The 22690-nt window shown below is 33.1% G+C and overlaps 1 protein-coding gene across 2 annotated transcripts in view; it reads right to left on the reverse strand.

Moving 5' to 3' along the window:
• DYM (dymeclin) overlaps positions 1-22690 on the reverse strand; it is a 1389654-nt gene that overhangs the window by 333950 nt on the left and 1033014 nt on the right. The gene's annotated exons all lie outside the window — the stretch shown is intronic.

The following is a 22690-nucleotide window of genomic DNA, read 5'->3' on the forward strand; positions in this document are numbered from 1 at the left end:
ATTTCTAATTCTCTCCTATTATCAATTTTTCTTCGTTCTCATGGTATCTTTATTTTAAAAAGCAGGAATGTAAGCTTATGAGCCGGCTCATCTTTGAGTCAGAACCTGGGTAGCACTTGCTGATTGGTGGCTAAAATCAGTAAGCGATACCCAGGGTGTTGAACCAAAAATAGGCCGGCTCCAAAACTTACATTCCCGCCTTTTAAAATGAAGATACCAAGAGAACAATTTTTTTTTATAATAGGAGTAAATTATAAAGTTTCTTAAAATTGCTGCTCTATCTGAATCCTAAAAGAAAATATTTGGGTTCAGTATTGCTTTAAAGGGACATAAAACCCAGAATTCTTCTTTCATGATTAAGATAGAGCATACAATTTTAAGCAAATTTCGATGGAGTTCTTTTTTTGGGAGGCCCAAGTAAAGTTGGTTGCAGTAATGTAGCCTTGAGGATACAAATGCATGGATTAATGTTGGCATATCATCCGGTGGAATTAAGTGTTGTATCCTGGCTATGTTTATCAGATTTTGCAACAATGTATCATGAAACACAGCACTCACTGCACAGCCAGGAAAAGGTTCACCAGACCCAGTATTGATACAAAGAAACAAAAGTTGTTCCAGCTGGTGCAAAAAAAGACTTTTATTGTGCAAACAGGGATAAAGAAGAAGCGACGTTTCAGGCCCACACTTGGCCCTTTCTCAAGCTCGAGAAAGGGCCAAGTGTGAGCCTGAAACGTCGCTTCTTTATTTTGCACAATAAAAGTCTTTTTTTGCACCAGCTGGAACAACTTTTGTTTCTATGTTTATCAGATGAAAGTAGGCAGATTTTATTATGGAGGAAATCTGCTTTTTAAAAGTTAGTCCAGCATCAATCAGCACTCTGAGGTTTCGTACCTTTGCGGAACTAACGAGTTCAGAGCCTCCAAGCTCCAGGCCAGTTGGGAGATTATGGGATATTTTTGATACCCGGGTTCCCCTCACCAAGAGTAACTCTGTTTTGTTCACTTTGAGACAGCTAGCATTCATCCATTCTATGAGGTCTGTTAAGCAACTGTTTATGCGGCATGCTGGGTCTGTAGTATCTGGAGCAAAGGAGAAATAGAGTTGTGTGTCATCAGCGTAACAATGATACCTTACCTTAGGCCATGTCGGTTAATGATGTCCCTCAGTGGTAGTAAGTAAATTGCGAATAGCATGGAAGACAGGATGGATCCTTGTGGAACTCCGCAGGCCAGTTCTGTTGGTGCTGATGAGCTTGATCCTGATATTACTCTCTGTGCTCAACCAGCGAGGAAAGATTTAAACCAGTTAAAGACTGTGCCTCCTAAACCACAGATGTGCTGCAAGCGCTCTATAAGAATCCTATGGTCAATGGTGTCAAATGCAGCTGAGAGATCTAGGAGGATTAGGATGGAGTAATCACCTTTGTCTCTTGCCATGAGATCATTTAGCACTCGGACTAGCGCTGTTTTAGTGCTGTGGCAGCATATGAAGCCTGACTGGAAAGGATCGAATATGTTCAGGCGTGATAGATGGGCTTCCAGTTAAGTTACCACTACTTTTTCAATTATTTTCCACAGAAATGGGAGGTTGGATACTGGTCTGTAATTAGTCATGTAGTCTGGGTTTAATAAAGGTTTCTTTAGGAGTGGTTTTGCCACAGCTTCTTTTAGAGGATCTGGGAAGTCTCCTGTTTTTAGTGAACACTGCATTCATTTTGTGAGGGCTGGGGCGAGTGTTTCAATGCATCCAGATATGAGCTGAGTTGGAGCAGGGTCTAAGTCACACGTAGTAGGGTGCAACTTTAGTACGGTGTTTTTAACTCCTTTTATATCCACATTTGTAAAAGTGGTCCATAAATTGGGGCAATCTGGCATTCCATTGCAGTGGTTCAGTTGAGGAAATCTTGTCTCTGAAGAAGTTCGCAAATGCTTCACATTTATCCTGAGAAAAGTTGGTGGGGCTAAGTATGCATGCTGGTTTGCAGAGCCTTTCTACTGTGCAAAACAGTTGCCTGGGTCTATTGTGGGAGAGTGCAATTTTGCATGATAAAAATTAAGATTTTTTTCGGAGTTATCTTGGATTGATATTTATTTAGATGTTTGGTAAGAGCGGCTTTATCCTCTGGATCATGTGTTCTGTGCCACTTTCTCTCGAGTTTACGTCCTGTTCTTTTCATTTCTCTGATGGAACTATCAAAACATGGTGCATTGTTGTGGGTTTTGACAGTGCGTATGCGAGTTGGTGCAATACTTTCTAGGATGTCTCTCATGGTTTTGTTGTACAGTCGGACTAAGGAGCTGGGGTCCTCGCAGGTGCCCATTAGTTCACTTAGATCCATATGTGATGCTACATCCAGTGGTGTCACCCCTTTTAATGAGCGGTGTTTGATCAGGTTCTGAGGCTGGTGTCTGGTTGATTGCGATACAATGGAGAATTGAATGGAGTGGTGGTCTCACCAAGTAACTGGGTTTACAGTTACTGGTGACCCTTCTAGTCCAGATTGGAACACTAGATCAAGTTTATGACCTTTTCTGTGGGTGGGAGTGGTGACGATTTGTGTGAAGCCGAGTGTACTCATCAAGCTGAGGAGATCCTGCCCAAGCTGGGATAGGGTGTTGTCAATCCAAGTGTTGAAGTCTCCTAATATAAGCCATCTGGGGTGTTCAAGGATTAAGCCAGCCAAAAGGTGAAATCCCACTGCTGATTTTGATGTTTATTCATACTTTTTTTTTTAACATGCACATGTCCCTTTAATTTAAACAAGGAGTGAGGAGATTATAATGTTTTAATCTTCCTTTAAGAAGGAAACTACAAATCATTGGGATATGAATCTATTACAATTTACATCACGAATGTGAAATATTCCCTTTTATGCTGATCAAGAAAACAAGACTGTATGTTTAAGATGGTGATGGCACAAGATCCTGCAACTGACACCAACATTATATCTGACAACTTTGAGAACTCCACCTAATCTTGTGTTTTGCTGCTTTAGGCTAAAATTGAGACAGCTGTTTTCATAAGATACGAGAATGAATATTTGCACAATCTGGATGTGAAACGCTAACTTGAGAGTTTCACAAACATGTACAGCTTTGTAGATTGATATTTAATACAGTACAAATAACAAAAATGATTTGCAATTTAAAGAAACATTCAGAAGAATTTTTTATCACATTATCAGAAATGAATTACAGTGTTGCAAAAGATCTCCAAATAAAATGCAATAAAAACAGCTTCTTTTTTTAAAGCAAGCTGGTGTCAGCGGGAGGTGTGGGATGGAATCCGGGAGGCGCGTGGACGGTCCAGCCCTACACACTGCGAAAAATAAAAATAAAGGGAGGAGGGATGGGAAGCTACACTACAGAAAAAAAGGTGGGAAGGAGGGTCCCTAATTAACGATCATCGGAGGGGGGACCACTACCCTACAGAAAATTAAAGAAAATAAATAAATGTAAAAATGTGTTTAATAGGTACTGGCAGACAGCTGCAAGTACTAATGATGGCCGCAAGTAGGGGGAGGGTTTGACTGCTTTTTTTGGGGGGGGGAATCAGGGAGGTGGGAGGGTTGAGGAGAATCACTACAAAAAATATTATTAAAATAAAAACCTAAACTACATACTGGCAGACTGTTTTGCCAGTACCTTAGATGGTGTTGACCAGTGAGGGAGGGAAGAGAGCTGTTTGGGAGGGATCAGGGGGTGGGAGGGTAACCTCTACACTAAAGCTACAATTAACCTTACAAGCTACCTGTTTAACCCCTTCACTGTTGGGAATAATAGAAATTTTAAGCACAGCTGTAATTACCAAAAAGCAATGGTAAAGCCATGCATGTCTGCTATTTCTGAACACCATTTGTGTCATGATTGCACAAGCGGTATGTAAATAATTTTAGTGAGAAACACGTTTGTGAAAAAAAGTTAACGATTTTTTTATATGATCGCATTTGGCAGTGAAATGGTGGCATTAAATATACCAAAATGGGCCTTGGGTTGTCTACTTAAAAATGTATATACCGTTGACAGGTATATAAAAAAACAAAACAAGGCTATATTTCTGTTTAAATGGAGTAATAGCAAAAATGCTAAAAATTCTTCATTATTTTGGGCAAGTCCATGTAGCGAAGGGGTTAATATTCTTCCTTAACTTACTGTGTAAACATATACAGTATGTTGCCTTTTATAAAAATGTAATAACATGCACTACTGCTTTTACCTGTGTGAGCATTAATAAAAGTACACCACTGATACCACAGTATTAGTTTCATATTTAATAACTTTTTACTTTTAGTTTTTTCATCACTTAAAACAATGAAATAAATTGAAAAAATATCAGCATATTAAAGGAATGAAAAATTGAAAAACAAAACCCCTGTAAAGGATAGGAAGAGAACAAAAGTAAAACTAGGTAAGCCAAGTAAATAGCGATGTGGAGTCACTGCTGTAAATAAAAATGTCTTTATTCTGCAAACATTAACTTACAACAGACAAATCAAGAGAGATATCAGTTGAGAGGCAACCGCACAAACACCAAGTACAAATAAATAATGTGATCAATCTGTCCTCTATTACCCTTACTAGGGCCCAAATAGAGGTGCTGGGCTTTGGTTTAGGGTTTGCACCAACCACCAATTTTGATCTATTTCAAACTATGATAGATCTTAATAGACTAGTGAGGAGTGTCACATTCAAAAAGCACTTTTGTACCACTCTAGATTCCACCTCAGATCATATCACTCCAGATTTGGTTCAATTACCAGAATTTCAAACTTTTGAGGAAAACTGTGATCTAGTTAGTTTACAACTTTTGGCCTTAGAAACTTAATCCAACTTGTGGTAATTGACAGTGGCCATAAGTTTTGCGACAAGTCGAGGTTTTATCCAATACATAGCAGGGGCCCTATAATTGAAACATTTTATAACAGGGTTGAAAAAGATCTTTCGGCTCTACACAGCAATATGTGACCTACAAAACATAATCTCTCTAAAAAAACAAAAATGCTTTACAAGAAGAAAACTATATAGTCATACGCCCTGCAGATAAGGGCGGCACTAGAGTGGTCATGAACCATTCAGATTATGTTTTGGAGGCCCTACGTCAATTTGAAAATCCTCATGATTATGAAATCCTGTCACGTAATCCCACCAATCAGTTTAAGATGGAACTTAAAGGGATACTAAACCCAATTTTTTGTATTTCATGATTCAGATAGAGCATGAGATTTTAAGCACCTTTCTAATTTACTCCTATTATCAATTTCTCTTTGTTCTCATGCTATCTTGATTTGAAAAGCAGTACTGTAAGCTTTAGAGCCAGACCATTTTTTGTTCAGCACATGGGTAGCACTTGCTGATTTGTGGCTAAATGTAGCAAACCAATCAGCAGCTCTACCAAGGTGCTGAACTAAAAAATGGGCCGGCTCCTAACCTTTTATTACTGCTTTTTCAAATCAAGATAACATGAGAACAAAGAAAAATTGGTAATAGGAGTAAATTAGAAAGTTGCTTAAAATTGCATGCTCTATCTGAATCATGAAAGAAAAAAAATAGGAGTTAGTATCCCTTTAAAGATATTTTGAATGATGGTTTGGAGCATGGGTTTATTTTTTTTTAAATCTTTATTTATTTACTCCAGCAAAATATTATATAACCAAAAAGCATTTATGCCGCGCAGGGCATCATAAGAATTGACATATTTATTCATATATAATTCAGACTTCATTGTCAAAAGAGATAATAGAAACATGCTGGAATTTCCGTGTTTTCCTCCACAAAACAAAACAAAACAAACAAACCAAACACAAAAAAAAAAAAAAAAAGAAGGGGGAACAGACAAACCTTCCTATACCCTTAATCTAGGTTATCCTCCAAATGGTCCTCTAACCAATGTTTAGGAAAATGGCCAGTGTATATATTTAATTGGACGAAGGAAGCTTTAAGTAAGGGCTTTATGAGCACTCTTTGTGTAGTCCTCTGCAATGATAGTATAAACACTTCCCATTTCTTAAAAACATAATTTATGCTTACCTGATAAATTTATTTCTCTTGTAGTGTATCCAGTCCACGGATCATCCATTACTTGTGGGATATTCTCCTTCCCAACAGGAAGTTGCAAGAGGATCACCCACAGCAGAGCTGCTATATAGCTCCTCCCCTCACTGCCATATCCAGTCATTCGACCGAAACAAGACGAGAAAGGAGAAACCATAGGGTGCAGTGGTGACTGTAGTTTAATTAAAATTTAGACCTGCCTTAAAAGGAGAGGGCGGGCTGTGGACTGGATACACTGCAAGAGAAATAAATTTATCAGGTAAGTATAAATTATGTTTTCTCTTGTTAAGTGTATCCAGTCCACGGATCATCCATTACTTGTGGGATACCAATACCAAAGCTAAAGTACACGGATGATGGGAGGGACAAGGCAGGAACTTAAACGGAAGGAACCACTGCCTGTAGACCCTTTCTCCCAAAAATAGCCTCCGAAGAAGCAAAAGTGTCAAATTTGTAAAATTTTGAAAAGGTGTGAAGCGAAGACCAAGTCGCAGCCTTGCATATCTGTTCAACAGAGGCCTCATTTTTAAAGGCCCAGGTGGAAGCCACAGCTCTAGTAGAATGAGCTGTAATCCTTTCAGGGGGCTGCTGTCCAGCAGTCTCATAGGCTAAGCGTATTATGCTCCGAAGCCAAAAGGAGAGAGAGGTTGTCGAAGCTTTTTGACCTCTCCTCTGTCCAGAGTAAACGACAAACAGGGCAGATGTTTGACGAAAATCTTTAGTAGCCTGTAAGTAAAACTTCAAGGCATGGACTACGTCCAGATTATGCAAAAGACGTTCCTTCTTTGAAGAAGGATTAGGACACAATGATGGAACAACAATCTCTTGATTGATATTCCTGATAGAAACCACCTTAGGTAAAAACCCAGGTTTGGTACGCAGAACTACCTTGTCTGAATGAAAAATCAGATAAGGAGAATCACAATGTAAGGCAGATAACTCAGAGACTCTTCAAGCCGAGGAAATAGCCATCAAAAACAGAACTTTCCAAGATAAAAGTTTAATATCAATGGAATGAAGGGGTTCAAACGGAACTCCCTGAAGAACTTTAAGAACCAAGTTTAAGCTCCACGGGGGAGCAACAGTTTTAAACACAGGCTTAATCCTAACCAAAGCCTGACAAAATGCCTGGACGTCTGGAACTTCTGCCAGACGCTTGTGCAAAAGAATAGACAGAGCAGAGATCTGTCCTTTTAAAGAACTAGCTGATAAGCCTTTGTCCAAACCCTCTTGGAGAAAGGACAATATCCTAGGAATCCTAACCTTACTCCATGAGTAATTCTTGGATTCACACCAATAAAGATATTTACGTTTTTTAAACAGTCACAACAACTGCCACAGCTCTACTGTGGCTTTTTACCTCCCTCAATACGACTTTTGAAGCCTTTTGAGCCCTTCAGAGAAGTCCTGGATCATGCAGGAAGAAGCTGGATGTCTGTGTCTGTAATTTTTGCTGTGCAAAAAAATGCCAAAATAGGCCCCTCCCACTCATATTACAACAGTGGGAAGCCTCAGGGAACTGTTTCTAGGCAAAATTCAAGCCAGCCATGTGGAAAAAAACTAGGCCCCAATAAGTTTTATCACCAAACATATGTAAAAAAACGATTAAACATGCCAGCAAACGTTTTAAAATACACTTTTATAAGAGTATGTATCTCTATTAATAAGCCTGATACCAGTCGCTATCACTGCATTTAAGGCTTTACTTACATTACTTCGGTATCAGCAGCATTTTCTAGCAAATTCCATCCCTAGAAAAATATTTTAACTGCACATACCTTATTACAGGAAAATCTGCACGCTATTCCCCCTCTGAAGTTACCTCACTCCTCAGAATATGTGAGAACAGCAAAGGATCTTAGTTACTTCTGCTAAGATCATAGAAAACGCAGGCAGATTCTTCTTCTAAATACTGCCTGAGATAAACAGTACACTCCGGTACCATTTAAAAATAACAAACTTTTGATTGAAGAAATAAACTAAGTATAAAACACCACAGTCCTCTTACGACCTCCATCTTAGTTGAGAGTTGCAAGAGAATGACTAGATATGGCAGTGAGGGGAGGAGCTATATAGCAGCTCTGCTGTGGGTGATCCTCTTGCAACTTCCTGTTGGGAAGGAGAATATCCCACAAGTAATGGATGATCCGTGGACTGGATACACTTAACAAGAGAAATAAGAATTTATTTGGTCATCTGACCGATGTGGTGAGATATACTGTTCTGCTATACATTGCCCAGTCAATATTTTTTTAAGTTGGTCAAGTTTTGGGGCCGACGAGGATTTCCACATTTTAAGAATGAAGTTACGACCTATTAATATTATGGTATTTATCAGTTTGTAATTTTTATTAACGCCCAAATAATTTACCAGAAAAAATATCTCGATTGGTTTCATTTGATAATCAAGATGCAGTACTGCATTCATCCAGTATAGGATCTTCTGCCAAAACTGGCGGATTTTCGGGGCATCCCCAAAAACAATGAAAGATATCTGCATGAAGATTACTACATCTGGAGCACTGAACATTAGAATTATATCACCTGGACATAATTTCTGGTGTAAGATAAGACCTAAGGCTAAGCTTAATTTGTGATTCTCTCCAAGATGTTGGAACCCAGCTTTGGTCAGTTATCTTAAAACTATTAGTTATCACTTGATAATTAATGTCTGGAAGCTTCGGAATCCATTTTACTACCATATTCTCGATCTGCAAAAAAGAAGATTTTTGTACAAATAGATCATATAAGGGGAATACCGCATATATCCCTGCAAGATATCCCGTTATTCTATTAGAAATTTCACCCAAGGACCAATCTCTCCCATATTTCTGTCTTAATTCATTAGCAAAATGTCTTACCTGGAGGTAAAAGTCTTGGGATGGGAGACCAAATCTGTTAACTAGAGTATCAAAAGTAACTGGATATCCTTCCGGCCCTATTATTTGGGCCATCCATTTCAATCCTGCATCTGCCCACCTTTTGAACACCTTGTTAGAGAGTCCCAGCAGAAAGTTAGGGTTACCTCTAATAGGTAGATATTGTGAAACAAAGGGAGATATTCCCAACTACGAGCAAAATCTTTGCCATGCGACTATAATGTTTATAAATGTAATTAAAAAGAAAATTGTCGAGGGCAGAGCAGTAAGTGGACAGTGTAATAGTGCTTTCAGAGAAAAAGGCGCTACCAGTTTATCTTTGCAACACAGTACTGAAATCTGTTCTTTTTCAGTGATCCAGTCAATAGCCGTTTTTGCCAGAACAGTTATATTATATATTTGTATGTTAGGGAGTGCAAGTCCCGCTGCCATTTTAGAATTCATTAGCCGGTGCATAGCTATTCGGGGTTTTACCCCTTTCCATAAAAATCTATTACAAGCTTTATTATATTTAGCGATATTGGATTTATGTAAGAGAAATGGCATATTTTGAAAGACATATAATAATTTTGGAAAGATTATTGTCTTGACTAAAGAAACACGGGCTGATAAGGAAATGGGTAGTGAAACCCAATCTACCAGTTTCTTTTTACAATTTTCTAGGCAATAGACATAACTTAAGTTATACCATTCATTTGGATTATTAGTTATCCGTAAGCCCAGATAAGTAATTTGAGATGTCTCAAAGAAGGGCAATTCAGATCTAATCTCTGGTTTATTGTAAATCCATAATAGTTCTGACTTTGACAAATTAACCTTATAACCAGAGATTTACCCAAACGAAAAGATAATCTTTTGTAATATTGGTAGACAGTGTTTTATGTTGGACAGAAATAGGAGGAGATCATCTGCGTTAAGTAAAAGAACTAATTTCTGTCCGCCCAAATGGATGCCTTCGAGTTCCTGTCGTAATAGTATTGCTAATGGTTCTAAGGAGATGTTGAAGAGTAATGGCGACAGGGGGCAACCCTGCCTAGTACCTCTATGCAAAATAAATCGATGGGAAACTATATTATTGACAATAATTGCCGAAGAAGGAGAGCTATAAATTAGTTGAACAAACTCATTAAAGTGGCCGGATAGACCAAATTGCTCAAGAGAGAAGAACAGGTGGTCCCAGCAAATACGGTCGAAGGCTTTTTCGGCATCAACCGTTAGAATAGCCCTATCTGGGGATTTTTTGAGATCAGCACTCATATCTATTTAAAAAAAAAAATCAAGCAACATAAGTACTTTCCTCATGTTTCGAACAGGGTTCCTACCAGGCATGAATCCGGATTGGTTTTCATGGATCAGCTCACCAATATATAACTTAAGACGATTAGCTATAATAGAAGTTAGAAGTTTGTAATCGGTGTTCAAAACCGAGATCGGTCTATATGACGTTGGGGATTCTGTGTCTTTATGCTTCTTTAAAATAAGGGAAATATTAGCAGCAGCGAAATAGGGAGAACATTTCGACTGTTCCAAAAAGTAAAAATTAAATAATTTGTTCAAAGTAGGGGTAATCTGAGTTTGTAGTATTCTATGGAATTCTATTGGTAAGGCATCTGGACCTGGTGCTTTATTCAACTTAGCATTTTTAATAGCTTCTATGATACCATTCACCGATATTGGCGCATTAATTGCCGCTAGATTTTCTGCTGAAAGTCTAGGAACTTTAATTTTATCCCAAATTTTTTTTTTTTAATATTTAGATCCGGGTTTTCAGCTTTATATAGATCGTTAAAATAATCAAAAAACACTCTTTCAATATCTGCTTGATTGGTATATCTGTCTGTGCCTTTTTTAATAACTGGAATAGCATTTCTTGAAATGGCTTTAGTGATTTTTGCGAGAAACTTAGCCGATCGGCCCATATGTCCACCGTATAGAGACTTTAGCCTCACTTCCTCCTGTGTATTTTGTAGTTTTAGAAAAGCATCCCGTTCTGCTTTCGCATTTACATATGGGGTCCACCGTGCTCTAGTAGGGTAGTTTATATATGCTCTGTAAGCATTTTTAACTCGATTTGCTAACTGTATTTCAATACGTTTATTCCTTTTTTTTTTTTGTTGGGACATATAGGATTTGATTTGGCCCTGCAGGACCGCTTTAGATGCCTCCCAAAATATTTCTATCTTCTCAGAATACTCATTATTATACAAAGAGAATTCTTCCCATCTACTCCTCAACCAATTCTGAAAACTATTATTATTAATTAAGTATTTAGGGAAGTATATATTATTATTCCCGTATGTTGATCTATTAATTTTACAAGTCAAGGATATGGCAGCATGGTCCGAAATTAAAATGTCATCCATATCAGCTATCCAGTTAAATTTAAGTAATGAGTTTGAAATACAGAAATAGTCAATCAGGTCTGGATTTGCCCAAATATTTGATTATAGTTTTCCTCTTGATTGGAGAGGTTATGCCGCCCACATTCCAGGAAATTAAATTAAGATCAGTAGTAACCATGTTTCAATTTTAATTAGGGCCACTCCAACATGAAATATAGGTCAGGAAGGGGAAGAGAAAAAAAAAAAAAAGGGAAAGTAAAAAACAAGAATTAGGAACGAATAAAAACAATCCAAAATCACATGTAATAAAAACAAATCCAAACAATTCAAATTCAAGCATGGGAGCATGGGTTTATTGATGTGTTCACGGCCCGATATCTGGATGTTTCCTTCTCCCAAGATACCCATGTTCCACCACTTTCCAAAAGTTCATAAATCCCTCACTAACATAAAGGGGAGATCAATTGTCAGCAGGGTGGACTCCCATTTTGAGCGGTTGTCTCAATGGCTTGATGCCTTACTCCAACCCCTAGTTAGTGATCTTTTGTCTTATACAAGAGATTCCAAATACATCCTAAATCTTGTTAACAGCATGGAGTGGGACAGGTCTTACAGCTGGGTCACCATTGACGCTGTCTCACTATATTCTTTGATTTCTCACACAAAAGGTATTGAGGCTATAAGTTTTTTTCTGAAAATTTTCACTGAGTATACAGCCGAGTTTCAGGCATTTATTATTAGGATTCTGGCGTTTCTACTAACTCACAACATTTTCTGTTTTGAAGATATCTACTACCTCCAAAGATGTGGTACTGCTATGGGGGCAAAATTTGCCCCCTCCTACACAAATCTGTATCTCAGATGGGAGCTCTACCACATCTTTGGAGATACCAATCCGTTCAGATCTCACATACGTTTTTTTATTGATGACCTGTTGCTCATATTGTCAGGTCCTGCTGAACTTGTAAATCATTTCGTTGAATGGCTTAATATCAATGATATAGGCTTAAGTTTCACGTTTGAACAAAATCCAACAAACAAACATTTTTTAGAATTTTTTGTGTTTGTTGGGAGGTCAGGATGGTAAAATACATACTAAGGTATTTTGAAAACCTATTTCAAGTAACACATTGCTTCATGCAGATAGCTGCCATCCCAAAAATATCTCTTATGCTGTGGCCAAAGGTCAGTTCTCTTGACTGAAGAGGATCTGCAGCAGGGATTCAGACTATCTGCGTGAGGCAAATGACCTGGAACAGAGATTAAAGGAAGCAAATATAACAACAGTCACATTAAGGAAGCAAGGACTAAAGTACAAAAGATACCAAGAAAGAAACTCCTAAAGAACAAGATCGCTACAGATAAAAAAGAGACCTTTAAAGGAGTACACTTTGTGACCACTTATAGTGCTCAATTCTCCCAAATATGCAGTATTGTGAAAAAACATTTCTCACTACTAGTAGAGGATGATCAACTTAGAAACACTGTCCAACAAGGCATTAGATGCACTTACAAAAAATGTTGTACACTTGGTAGCATTCTCTCTCCTACCCAACTAAAACAGTCTAATAGACCAGAGAGCTCATGGTTATCACACACGGGTATGTTCCGATGTGGTCATCGGAAATGCAAACCATGTGACTATGTCCAGGTCTCAAACACCTTTTCATCGGCCATTACAGGCAGAATATACAATATCTAATCATGTCTTAATTGTACTCACACACATGTGATATATCTTATCACTTGCATCAAGTGTAATATTCAATATGTAAGTCTTACCTCCAGGGACATTGACACACGCATGAGAGAACATATCTACACCATTGGCAAGGGTAAACTAACTACACCCCTGGTACAGCATTTTGCCACTTTTCATGAAAGCAAATTGGACACTTTCAGGTGGATTGCCATCGAAAAGGTTTCAGTACCTAAAAGAGGGGGAGACCTAAACAGTCTCTTGGCCAGAATACCTCAAGGTCTCAATTCCAAATATGACATGATCAATTTCTGGGAGTAATACGAACTGTATATTTGAAGTGTCTTTCTCCTATTTGTTGTATTTTGGACATTGTGTATGGGGTATATCTCTCCTGTGATGTATATATCTACTCTAGCTTTCCATACATACCATTTATATATACATTTATATACACATATCCATAATATTGGTAACTATCCTGGCATCTTATTGCTGTATTCCATGTGCAAAGTCTCACATTTTGGGTACTTCTAGCTCTATGTGGATAGATTCAGCACTTATTCAACTGAAGCTTTCTTTGATGGCATAGAGCTTTTATTTGTGCTGCTTGTATATATCCACATACATCCACAAATTGAAGTTTTGTTCTTTGGTAGAAGTGTTCACATTTATGTTATTAGTATTTCTATATACTTGCCTTTTATATTATCACATCTTTGTACTGTGTTCCATGTATTTCATAAATTGGTTATGTGCGGCTCTGTGTGGATACACTAAGGGCTTATTTAATTGAAGCTTTTTTATTGGCATAGGCGCTTTTATTTGTGTCGTCTTTTCATCCACATATGGCCACATATAGAAGTTTTGTCCATTGGCAAAAATGGTAATATTTATGTACTATAACATGTACATATGCCTTTTGTACTATTCTGTTTCTGTACAGTGTTACATGTATTTATATATGCTTTTGAAATGGGTATATGTCCAGTACTTGATTCATATAATAGGCTGTTTGCACTTTTACTTGTACCATTCTCTACAGCTATGTTAAAATCTATATTAGCTTTTGTATATGTACCATTCTCTACAGCTATGTTATAATCTTTATTAGCTTTTGTATATGTATCATTCTCTACAGCTATGTTATAATCTTTATTAGCTTTTGTATATGTATCATTCTCTACAGCTATGTTATAATCTATATTAGCTTTTGTATATGTACCATTATCTACAGCTATGCTATAATCTTTATTAGCTTTTGTATATGTATCATTCTCTACAGCTATGTTATAATCTTTATTAGCTTTTGTATATGTATCATTCTCTACAGCTATGTTATAATCTTTATTAGCTTTTGTATATGTATCATTCTCTACAGCTATGTTATAATCTTTAGTAGCTTTTGTATATGTACCATTCTCTACAGCTATGTTATAATCTTTATTAGCTTTTGTATATGTATCATTCTCTACAGCTATGTTATAATCTTTATTAGCTTTTGTATATGTATCATTCTCTACAGCTATGTTATAATCTTTATTAGCTTTTGTATATGTATCATTCTCTACAGCTATGTTATAATCTTTATTAGCTCTTGTATATGTATCATTCTCTACAGCTATGTTATAATCTTTATTAGCTTTTGTATATGTATCATTCTCTACAGCTATGTTATAATAAATATATTAGCTTTTGTATATGTATCATTCTCTACAGCTATGTTATAATCTTTATTAGCTTTTGTATATGTACCATTCTCTACAGCTATGTTATAATCTTTATTAGCTTTTGTATATGTATCATTCTCTACAGCTATGTTATAATCTTTATTAGCTTTTGTATATGTATCATTCTCTACAGCTATGTTATAATCTTTATTAGCTTTTGTATATGTATCATTCTCTACAGCTATGTTATAATCTATATTAGCTTTTGTATATGTATCATTCTCTACAGCTATGTTATAATCTTTATTAGCTTTTGTATATGTATCATTCTCTACAGCTATGTTATAATCTTTATTAGCTTTTGTATATGTATCATTCTCTACAGCTATGTTATAATCTTTAGTAGCTTTTGTATATGTATCATTCTCTACAGCTATGTTATAATCTTTATTAGCTTTTGTATATGTATCATTCTCTACAGCTATGTTATAATCTTTATTAGCTTTTGTATACGTATCATTCTCTACAGCTATGTTATAATCTTTATTAGCTTTTGTATATGTATCATTCTCTACAGCTATGTTATAATCTTTATTAGCTTTTGTATATGTATCATTCTCTACAGCTATGTTATAATCTTTATTAGCTTTTGTATATGTACCATTCTCTACAGCTATGTTATAATCTTTATTAGCTTTTGTATATGTATCATTCTCTACAGCTATGTTATAATCTTTATTAGCTTTTGTATATGTATCATTCACTACATCTATGTTATAATAAATATATTAGCTTTTGTATATGTACCATTCTCTACAGCTATGTTATAATCTTTATTAGCTTTTGTATATGTATCATTCTCTACAGCTATGTTATAATCTTTATTAGCTTTCGTATATGTATCATTCTCTACAGCTATGCTATAATCTTTATTAGCTTTTGTATATGTATCATTCTCTACAGCTATGTTATAATAAATATATTAGCTTTTGTATATGTATCATTCTCTACAGCTATGTTATACTCTTTATTAGCTTTTGTATTTGTATCATTCTCTACAGCTATGTTATAATCTTTATTAGCTTTTGTATATGTATCATTCTCTACAGCTATGTTATAATCTTTATTAGCTTTTGTATTTGTATCATTCTCTACAGCTATGTTATAATCTTTATTAGCTTTTGTATATGTACCATTCTCTACAGCTATGTTATAAACTTTATTAGCTTTTGTTTATGTACCATTCTCTACAGCTATGTTATAATCTATATTAGCTTTTGTATATGTATCATTCTCTACAGCTATGTTATAATCTTTATTAGCTTTTGTATATGTATCATTCTCTACAGCTATGTTATAATCTTTATTAGCTTTTGTATATGCATCATTCTCTACAGCTATGTTATAATCTTTATTAGCTCTTGTATATGTATCATTCTCTACAGCTATGTTATAATCTTTATTAGCTTTTGTATATGTATCATTCTCTACAGCTATGTTATAATAAATATATTAGCTTTTGTATATGTATCATTCTCTACAGCTATGCTATAATCTTTATTAGCTTTTGTATATGTATCATTCTCTACAGCTATGTTATAATCTTTATTAGCTTTTGTATATGTATCATTCTCTACAGCTATGTTATAATCTTTATTAGCTTTTGTATATGTATCATTCTCTACAGCTATGTTATAATCTTTATTAGCTTTTGTATATGTATCATTCTCTATAGCTATGTTATAATCTTTATTAGATTTTGTATATGTATCATTCTCTACAGCTATGTTATAATCTTTATTAGCTTTTGTATATGTATCATTCACTACAGCTATGTTATAATAAATATATTAGCTTTTGTATATGTACCATTCTCTACAGCTATGTTATAATCTTTATTAGCTTTTGTATATGTATCATTCTCTACAGCTATGTTATAATCTTTATTAGCTCTTGTATATGTATCATTCTCTACAGCTATGTTATAATCTTTATTAGCTTTTGTATATGTATCATTCTCTACAGCTATGTTATAATCTTTATTAGCTTTCGTATATGTATCATTCTCTACAGCTATGCTATAATCTTTATTAGCTTTTGTATATGTATCATTCTCTACAGCTATGTTATAATAAATATATTAGCTTTTGTATATGTATCATTTTCTACAGCTATGTTATAATCTTTATTAGCTTTTGTATATGTACCATTCTCTACAGCTATGTTATAAACTTTATTAGCTTTTGTTTATGTACCATTCTCTACAGCTATGTTATAATCTATATTAGCTTTTGTATATGTATCATTCTCTACAGCTATGTTATAATCTTTATTAACTTTTGTATATGTATCATTCTCTACAGCTATGTTATAATCTTTATTAGCTTTTGTATTTGTATCATTCTCTACAGCTATGTTATAATCTTTATTAGCTTTTGTATATGTATCATTCTCTACAGCTATGTTATAATCTTTATTAGCTCTTGTATATGTATCATTCTCTACAGCTATGTTATAATCTTTATTAGCTTTTGTTTATGTACCATTCTCTACAGCTATGTTATAATCTTTATTAGCTTTTGTATATGTATCATTCTCTACAGCCATGTTATAATCTATATTAGCTTTTGTATATGTATCATTCTCTACAGCTATGCTATAATCTTTATTAGCTTTTGTATATGTATCATTCCCTACAGCTATGTTATAATCTTTATTAGCTTTTGTATATGTATCATTCTCTACAGCTATGTTATAATCTTTATTAGCTTTTGTATATGTATCATTCTCTACAGCTATGTTATAATCTTTATTAGCTTTTGTATATGTATCATTCTCTACAGCTATGTTATAATCTTTATTAGCTTTTGTATATGTATCATTCTCTACAGCTATGTTATAATCTTTATTAGCTTTTGTATATGTATCATTCTCTACAGCTATGTTATAATCTTTATTAGCTTTTGTATATGTATCATTCTCTACAGCTATGTTATAATAAATATATTAGCTTTTGTATATGTACCATTCTCTACAGCTATGTTATAATCTTTATTAGCTTTTGTATATGTATCATTCTCTACAGCTATGTTATAATAAATATATTAGCTTTTGTATATGTACCATTCTCTACAGCTATGTTATAATCTTTATTAGCTTTTGTATATGTATCATTCTCTACAGCTATGTTATAATCTATATTAGCTTTTGTATATGTACCATTCTCTACAGCTATGTTATAATCTTTATTAGCTTTTGTATATGTATCATTCTCTACAGCTATGTTATAATCTATATTAGCTTTTGTATATGTACCATTCTCTACAGCTAGGTTATAATCTTTATTAGCTTTTGTATATGTATCATTCTCTACAGCTATGTTATAATAAATATATTAGCTTTTGTATATGTATCATTCTCTACAGCTATGTTATAATCTTTATTAGCTTTTGTATATGTATCATTCTCTACAGCTATGTTATAATCTTTATTAGCTTTTGTATATGTATCATTCTCTACAGCTATGTTATAATCTTTATTAGCTTTTGTATATGTATCATTCTCTACAGCTATGTTATAATCTATATTAGCTTTTGTATATGTATCATTCTCTACAGCTATGTTATAATCTTTATTAGCTTTTGTATATGTATTATTCTCTACAGCTATGTTATAATCTTTATTAGCTTTTGTATATGTATCATTCTCTACAGCTATGTTATAATCTTTATTAGCTTTTGTATATGTATCATTCTCTACAGCTATGTTATAATCTTTATTAGCTTTTGTATATGTATCATTCTCTACAGCTATGTTATAATCTTTATTAGCTTTTGTATATGTATCATTCTCTACAGCTATGTTATAATCTTTATTAGCTTTTGTATATGTATCATTCTCTACAGCTATGCTATAATCTTTATTAGCTTTTGTATATGTATCATTCTCTACAGCTGTTATAATCTTTATTAGCTTTTGTATATGTATCATTCTCTACAGCTATGTTATAATCTTTATTAGCTTTTGTATATGTACCATTCTCTACAGCTATGTTATAATCTTTATTAGCTTTTGTATATGTATCATTCTCTACAGCTATGTTATAATCTTTATTAGCTTTTGTATATGTATCATTCTCTACAGCTATGTTATAATCTTTATTAGCTTTTGTATATGTATCATTCTCTATAGCTATGTTATAATCTTTATTAGCTTTCGTATATGTATCATTCTCTACAGCTATGTTATAATCTTTATTAGCTTTTGTATATGTATCATTCACTACAGCTATGTTATAATAAATATATTAGCTTTTGTATATGTACCATTCTCTACAGCTATGTTATAATCTTTATTAGCTTTTGTATATGTATCATTCTCTACAGCTATGTTATAATCTTTATTAGCTTTCGTATATGTATCATTCTCTACAGCTATGCTATAATCTTTATTAGCTTTTGTATATGTATCATTCTCTACAGCTATGTTATAATAAATATATTAGCTTTTGTATATGTATCATTCTCTACAGCTATGTTATAATCTTTATTAGCTTTTGTATATGTACCATTCTCTACAGCTATGTTATAAACTTTATTAGCTTTTGTTTAAGTACCATTCTCTACAGCTATGTTATAATCTATATTAGCTTTTGTATATGTATCATTCTCTACAGCTATGTTATAATCTTTATTAACTTTTGTATATGTATCATTCTCTACAGCTATGTTATAATCTTTATTAGCTTTTGTATATGTATCATTCTCTACAGCTATGTTATAATAAATATATTAGCTTTTGTATATGTATCATTCTCTACAGCTATGTTATAATCTTTATTAGCTTTTGTATATGTATCATTCTCTACAGCTATGTTATAATCTTTATTAGCTTTTGTATATGTATCATTCTCTACAGCTATGTTATAATCTTTATTAGCTTTTGTATATGTATCATTCTCTACAGCTATGTTATAATAAATATATTAGCTTTTGTATATGTATCATTCTCTACAGCTATGCTATAATCTTTATTAGCTTTTGTATATGTATCATTCTCTACAGCTATGTTATAATCTTTATTAGCTTTTGTATATGTATCATTCTCTACAGCTATGTTATAATCTTTATTAGCTTTTGTATATGTATCATTCTCTACAGCTATGTTATAATCTTTATTAGCTTTTGTATATGTATCATTCTCTACAGCTATGTTATAATCTTTATTAGCTTTCGTATATGTATCATTCACTACAGCTATGTTATAATAAATATATTAGCTTTTGTATATGTACCATTCTCTACAGCTATGTTATAATCTTTATTAGCTTTTGTATATGTATCATTCTCTACAGCTATGTTATAATCTTTATTAGCTTTCGTATATGTATCATTCTCTACAGCTATGCTATAATCTTTATTAGCTTTTGTATATGTATCATTCTCTACAGCTATGTTATAATCTTTATTAGCTTTTGTATATGTACCATTCTCTACAGCTATGTTATAAACTTTATTAGCTTTTGTTTATGTACCATTCTCTACAGCTATGTTATAATCTATATTAGCTTTTGTATATGTATCATTCTCTACAGCTATGTTATAATCTTTATTAGCTTTTGTATATGTACCATTCTCTACAGCTATGTTATAATCTTTATTAACTTTTGTATATGTATCATTCTCTACAGCTATGTTATAATCTTTATTAGCTTTTGTATTTGTATCATTCTCTACAGCTATGTTATAATCTTTATTAGCTTTTGTATATGTATCATTCTCTACAGCTATGTTATAATAAATATATTAGCTCTTGTATATGTATCATTCTCTACAGCTATGTTATAATCTTTATTAGCTTTTGTATTTGTATCATTCTCTACAGCTATGTTATAATCTTTATTAGCTTTTGTATATGTATCATTCTCTACAGCTATGTTATAATCTTTATTAGCTCTTGTATATGTATCATTCTCTACAGCTATGTTATAATCTTTATTAGCTTTTGTTTATGTACCATTCTCTACAGCTATGTTATAATCTTTATTAGCTTTTGTATATGTATCATTCTCTACAGCTATGTTATAATCTATATTAGCTTTTGTATATGTATCATTCTCTACAGCTATGCTATAATCTTTATTAGCTTTTGTATATGTATCATTCCCTACAGCTATGTTATAATCTTTATTAGCTTTTGTATATGTATCATTCTCTACAGCTATGTTATAATCTTTATTAGCTTTTGTATATGTATCATTCTCTACAGCTATGTTATAATCTTTATTAGCTTTTGTATATGTATCATTCTCTACAGCTATGTTATAATCTTTATTAGCTTTTGTATATGTATCATTCTCTACAGCTATGTTATAATCTTTATTAGCTTTTGTATATGTATTATTCTCTACAGCTATGTTATAATAATATATTAGCTTTTGTATATGTACCATTCTCTACAGCTATGTTATAATCTTTATTAGCTTTTGTATATGTATCATTCTCTACAGCTATGTTATAATAAATATATTAGCTTTTGTATATGTACCATTCTCTACAGCTATGTTATAATCTTTATTAGCTTTTGTATATGTATCATTCTCTACAGCTATGTTATAATCTTTATTAGCTTTTGTATATGTACCATTCTCTACAGCTATGTTATAATCTTTATTAGCTTTTGTATATGTATCATTCTCTACAGCTATGTTATAATCTATATTAGCTTTTGTATATGTACCATTCTCTACAGCTAGGTTATAATCTTTATTAGCTTTTGTATATGTATCATTCTCTACAGCTATGTTATAATAAATATATTAGCTTTTGTATATGTATCATTCTCTACAGCTATGTTATAATCTTTATTAGCTTTTGTATATGTATCATTCTCTACAGCTATGTTATAATCTTTATTAGCTTTTGTATATGTATCATTCTCTACAGCTATGTTATAATCTTTATTAGCTTTTGTATATGTACCATTCTCTACAGCTATGTTATAATCTTTATTAGCTTTTGTATATGTATCATTGTCTACAGCTATGTTATAATCTTTATTAGCTTTTGTATATGTATCATTCTCTACAGCTATGTTATAATCTTTAGTAGCTTTTGTATATGTACCATTCTCTACAGCTATGTTATAATCTTTATTAGCTTTTGTATATGTATCATTCTCTACAGCTATGTTATAATCTTTATTAGCTTTTGTATATGTATCATTCTCTACAGCTATGTTATAATCTTTATTAGCTTTTGTATATGTATCATTCTCTACAGCTATGTTATAATCTTTATTAGCTTTTGTATATGTATCATTCTCTATAGCTATGTTATAATCTTTATTAGCTTTTGTATATGTATCATTCTCTACAGCTATGTTATAATCTTTATTAGCTTTTGTATATGTATCATTCTCTACAGCTATGTTATAATCTTTATTAGCTCTTGTATATGTATCATTCTCTACAGCTATGTTATAATCTTTATTAGCTTTTGTATATGTATCATTCTCTACAGCTATGTTATAATCTTTATTAGCTTTTGTATATGTACCATTCTCTACAGCTATGTTATAATCTTTATTAGCTTTTGTATATGTATCATTCTCTACAGCTATGTTATAATCTTTATTAGCTTTTGTATATGTATCATTCTCTACAGCTATGTTATAATCTTTATTAGCTTTTGTATATGTATCATTCTCTACAGCTATGTTATAATCTTTATTAGCTCTTGTATATGTATCATTCTCTACAGCTATGTTATAATCTTTATTAGCTTTTGTATATGTATCATTCTCTACAGCTATGTTATAATAAATATATTAGCTTTTGTATATGTATCATTCTCTACAGCTATGTTATAATCTTTATTAGCTTTTGTATATGTACCATTCTCTACAGCTATGTTATAATCTTTATTAGCTTTTGTATATGTATCATTCTCTACAGCTATGCTATAATCTTTATTAGCTTTTGTATATGTATCATTCTCTACAGCTATGTTATAATCTTTATTAGCTTTTGTATATGTATCATTCTCTA

The sequence above is a fragment of the Bombina bombina genome, chromosome 2 (genome assembly GCF_027579735.1).
Source record: "Bombina bombina isolate aBomBom1 chromosome 2, aBomBom1.pri, whole genome shotgun sequence".
In the NCBI taxonomy this organism is placed as follows: Eukaryota; Metazoa; Chordata; class Amphibia; order Anura; family Bombinatoridae; genus Bombina; species Bombina bombina.